At 23.1% G+C, this 5,855-nt stretch overlaps 1 protein-coding gene across 1 annotated transcript in view; it reads left to right on the top strand.

Annotated features, from left to right (window-relative positions):
- Mgat2 (alpha-1,6-mannosyl-glycoprotein 2-beta-N-acetylglucosaminyltransferase) overlaps positions 1–5,855 on the top strand; it is a 39,293-nt gene continuing 33,438 nt past the window's right edge. Inside the window, exon 1 of the mRNA XM_011496402.1 lies at positions 1–139. The gene's annotated coding sequence lies outside the window, so the exon portion shown is untranslated. The remainder of the gene's footprint in view (positions 140–5,855) is intronic.

The following is a 5,855-nucleotide window of genomic DNA, read 5'->3' as shown; positions in this document are numbered from 1 at the left end:
GTATTTTAGTATGAGAATGCACGGCAGTTCCGTCAGATTAAGGTGTATCAAAGAGATCGTTGCCACTGTCGCTGCATTGATCATGGCATTACCCAAACGAAGTGGCACATGTCTCTCTCATCTGTTCCTGTCACATTGCGTAAGTTCTATCATTGTCAATTCTTATCAACGATCTTCTTGGCCTCCCGCGCGAGTTGTAACGTTAATAAATGTGTGCTTATTGACAGAGAGCATTGATTTAAGCAACTAACTCTGTTATATTTGCAAAGGTATAATAATACATTTTCATTTAAATCGATAAAAATACGAGGCGCCGTTAACTCTTCCAAGAACACGATCGATAAAGCTTGTTTGAGAGGGGGGTGGGGTGGAGAAGGAGGAGGAGGAGAGATGGTTAACCTGCAGACGCTTGCGACGTGCATAATGCAACATCTCTCTCTCCTTCTGTCTGTCTATCTGTCTGTCTGTCTGTCTATCTACAATTCTTTCGTTCCCTGTGTATTGTAAACATTCTGTTGCCATTCACGCAAAACTATTCGAACTTGAAATAGTGTGGTGTACACACCTTGTTGATACGTGTCGGCAATTGTTCGATTGAATACTATTTGCGATTATCGATTTGCCACAATTGTGTATACCGTTTAGTATCGAACAATTGACCTTCTACACGATACATACGCAAGTGCGCCAGTCCAGGTAGAGGACGATATTTTGTCCTTTTCCGAGGTAATGAAGTTAAATTTAGGACAACTCATTTGTCATTGACGATGAATGAACTGCAGCCACTGCTTACTTCTTCAGCTTCCGCCGTCTCGATGAAGAGCGAAGGAATTGTCATTTTTTCATTTTACAATATGCAATTGAAAAATTCGTAATATTTTGAAAACAAATAATAGACTCCTGTTTTGAAGCCTTGTAAACGATATATACAGGCAAAACTATAGCTGCCGTTTTTATAAGATTCAATGTCATTAAATTTTTTACATGGAACGTATTTATGAATTATCGTTTACTTCTTTATATAAATACAATATTTGCTTGAGATTTAAAATATAAAAGCATTTTCAATTTCACCGGTATTTATATATTATACAAATTTATATATAATTCAACTATAGAATAAAGTACAATAACGTATACAATAAAAATATTTTAGAAATGTTTATAAACTTATAACATTAAAAATACTAATCTTAAATATTGTATTATAAAAAATCAAATAAATTGTATTATTATAATATACACTTTAAAAATACAGTAACGAATTGTTAAAAAATACATTCTAATCATTAAAAATTTTGCCAGCATGAATTACATTAATATAAATTATAATAAAAATTTATAAATTCAAGAAGTAGAAGAAGTGCGTATGGAATTTTTAAATTTTGTCCTTTACGTACGTAAGTACGTACGTGCATGTGTGTGTGTGTACGCGCGCGCGCGCGCGCGCGTGTGTATTACGTGTGCATTTCGTACGCAGTGTAAGTATCTACAATATATAAATTAATTAATATAAATGATACACCAATTACTCCTATTATAAAGATTATTTTTATTATATTCTGTGAAAATATTATGCACATTCATTGTGAGTAATATCGTTTATAATAAAATGATTCTCATATTATATTTATAATTAGTGATTCACTCAATCTGCAAAATATTAAAATCTAAATTCGATAGAAAATGTTCATAAATATATCAATAAGAAATTACATAAGTTTTTCAATATTTGAATTTTATTTGCATGATAGTTGATATTATGCCTAAAAAACTTGTTAAGAGAAACTCTAAATACAAAATCGGTATGTTTATGCACATAAATAACAAGTATCAAAAATGTTAATATTAAATGACAATTTTTCATCTAATTAAATATTTTTTATACGAATTGAAAAGAAATGAAAGCCTATTAATTAATATGTATGTAGCATTAATTATGTATATATTCTACGAAAATAAGCACTACATCCATTTGAGTTTTTGTTTGCGAGAAAGAAGCTTAAAAAATATTGACACTAAAGATCTTTGGGTCTGAAGACATTCATAAGATTCGATCATCCATCATCTTTCATTTACATTGTGTGCTTATACTTTACTCCATAATCTATCTGTTCTCTTCTAACCTTATTCACTTGCAACTCTTACTAAAAAGAAAATGAGAAGAAATTAATATAATAGAAGCTTCTATTTTGACATTTTTTGTATATTTTACAGCATTACTATTTGTACTAGTTTTCTAAGAGTTTTTTATGTGACATTCGAATAGAAAGAACAAATCTTGGAAGTATCAGCAATACTCATAACTTAAAAAGCTATTGGAAAGAAGGAAAGGATGAGAGAGAGAGAGGGAGGGAGAGAGAGAGAGAGAGAGAGAATTATTGATGCTGGGATACAGAAAATGAGGACCAGTGAAAAGAAGTAAAAAATTTTACATGCCTTGTTTTTACAGATTTTGCTATTTAATAATATTTTCACTTTTATAACGTACAATTATGGTTTATTTTTATTTATTGAAAGAACCTACTCATCATTATCAAATAATATACCTACAGACTTCTAAGAATATTATATTTTTTTTATATTTTTAACAAATATCATATATACATATAATTGAAATAATAATATTCAAATTATAATTAAAAAACATTTATTGATATTCATTAACAGTTTTGATGAGAATAATTGAATTTTTTCAATTTGATTATTTTGAAATTTAAAATATTGCAGTAGTATACAAATTTTAATTTTAATAGAACATTAAAGATGAAAAAAAATGTTTTTGCTGTATAATATATATGGTAAATAATTTTGTTTTCGAAGTAAAATATTTTTTTTTGTTATAAATGATTGCGACTACTTAAATTATTCACACAAACATACATAAGTAAAAATATTCATTGAATTCATTCATAAATGAAAAATTACTATAAAGTAATTTTAATAACAATTATTTAAAGTTCAAATTATATCAATATTTAATATATGTGAGTATTTATTAGTACTACATATGCGCACGTACGCGTGGAATTACAAAAATTTTTAAAAATTAAAAACTTCAACTGCAACATTGCTACACTAATTTTTGAATTATCATTCTATTTGAATTTAACACTGTTTAATATAGATGGATTATGTCGGTTACGTACAAACCTATTTTAAGGATTTATATATTCAATTCTTATTATTATATATGCATAATAATAAATAAAGTTATATATAATTACAATGCTTAATTTAGGAATCTGAATATTAATAGTCATATTTTTAATTATCTGAAATTGAAATACTTATTAACAATAAATATAAAATATTATCCATTTTATTATATAGGTTGAAATTTATTATGTATTTAAGTAAAAAATATTTGTTACATTTTACTACCTTGTATACTTTAAATTTTACTAATTATTTATTTAAATTTTTAATAATGCTACTTACATTACATTACTAGTATATTAACTAATTTATTTATATGATTTCATTCCCATATCTTCATTAAAAGTTGTACCTATGAAATTAAAAATTTAATACTTTATAATAATAAGAAATTTAATAAGTTTAATAATTTCAATTAATTTATTTGGGTGTTTGTATAAGAAAACTCTTTAGCCAAATTTTAGATATGTGATAATGTAACATTAATGTAAAAAGGGAAAGTGCTTTTATATATATGCGCGTAATTTTTCATTACTTATATGTATAATATATTCTATAATGAGTAAATACATATAGATAAGTACTTATGTCGTTACAAATGTCCTTGAAATTTTATATGCGTATTCAAGGCTTTGTACGACCACTTTGCTCTATAACAACATTATTGATATATTATAATGGAAGTATCGTATAAATGCTAATGAAAAATGCTCTAAATAAAAAGGTTTGCACATGCATATTTTTACATTGAAAACTAATATATAAAAAATAACACATAATGTATTTACAATTTTTAATTTTTCAAATAAAATCTTATTTTGCTAAAAATATTTTATTCAAAAATAACCACTTATAATGACTTTTTGAAAATTTTAACAACTTTATTATAAAATAATTAATATAAATAATTATTATAATAAACTTTCACTACAACTTTTTAAAATTTTATAATATTGTGAATTATTGAGTCTACTCATAAATTATGTGAATATATCTTTTTTAAATTGTAACTTCAAGTTAACCGAAATCATTATGTAATAAAAAGCGAATTATGGAATGAAATTAGCTTAAATTTACATAACTTCTGCATATTTATGTATTGCGTTCATAATGTTTAAATTTTTATATTTTGCTTATTTGTCTAGTTATTTCACGTTTGCCAAGTAAAATTAGACTATTCTTAGACATATAATTTCAACTTGAAAAATATATCTTTGTTTACGGTTTTATTATTGTGGTTAAATAGTTAGGAATTATATTATATTAGTATTTTATAACACATTTTATAATATTTATTGGTAGATATAAGTATTGCTATTGAAATTAAAAAAACATCTATTTAAGACACAATATAATATATAGAATAATCTTCATTAATACCTTATAAATAATTCAAAATAAAAATGATTATTATTAATTATATTTTACGTTTAATGTAAAATTGATTTACAAAATAAAAAATAAAATAATTGTACCAATTACATTATACTAACGAAAGTTAGAAGCTAACAGCTATTATATAGTATAGTATAGCTTATTTATAATTAATAAAAATTATTATTGTCATTATTATTATTTCAATGTAATTAATATAAAATTCGAGAAATTCTTATATAAAATAAAATATATATAATATTTTAAAATTTGATTGCTCTAAATTATGTTAAAACTATAGTCATTTAAATTTTTATATTTTGCAGTTATAACCTGTGTTATAATACATATTCATAATTGCTCGATGAAATTTTATAATTATTAAGTAGATTTTTTTATCTAATTTATACATATACTCATAGTAATATAAATTATAAAATTATTTTTGAAATTATTAATTTGAACTAAAAGCATTTTATAAAGATATTATTAAGAAGTATTAATAAACAAGTTTAAAATGTCATTTCTTTTACAAAGTTATAAAATTTTTAAATTCGGCAATAAGAATTTTTTCGGTACATCTATATATAATAACTTTGATCTCATATTCTTGTATATTTATAATAGACGAATTTCTTATTCGTAAAATAATTAATTTTGTTTAATAAGTATACGCTAAAATGACGCTGTAATATAATGTTTTGTGATTTAGTAACTATGTGATGGAGGGTTTGATAATATATATAAAATTACAAAAATATCTAATTTATTCACTTTATTATATATATTATATTTAATATATATATATATATATATATATAAATTTATTCATATATGGCATAGTAGTTAAGCTTTCAAAAAGTTTTATTTGCTTGGATAAAGTGAAATAAAAAAAAAAGATTTATTTAGTATAATAAAATTGAATATAATAAAAAAGTATTCTGTTGTTACATGAAATTATTATTAAAATATTTAATGACGATTATAGTATGTGATGATAGTTCTGAAATAAATATTTAACGGATTTATATGCAATTTTTAAATGTAATTTGTAATATATTCGATTATAAAGGAATTATTAACACCAAAGAAAAAATAATTAATTTTATAGAGACTAATTATCTAAAAGGGAAAATTTATGATATTTTTTATTTAAAAGTAAAATATACAAAAACATCATTTTTATATAAATTTGACATAAAAATATTAATTTTTTAATATTTCTGATTCTTAAGTTCTGTTATTTTTATATAAAATGAGGAAGTAAAAACTAATTTTTTATTAACAAAAAAAGACTTTAAAAAATCTAATAAGATTGTTTA

This window comes from Ceratosolen solmsi, unplaced genomic scaffold (assembly GCF_000503995.2).
Source record: "Ceratosolen solmsi marchali unplaced genomic scaffold, CerSol_1.0 scaffold29, whole genome shotgun sequence".
In the NCBI taxonomy this organism is placed as follows: Eukaryota; Metazoa; Arthropoda; class Insecta; order Hymenoptera; family Agaonidae; genus Ceratosolen; species Ceratosolen solmsi.
This window is presented reverse-complemented; position numbering and strand designations above follow the sequence as displayed.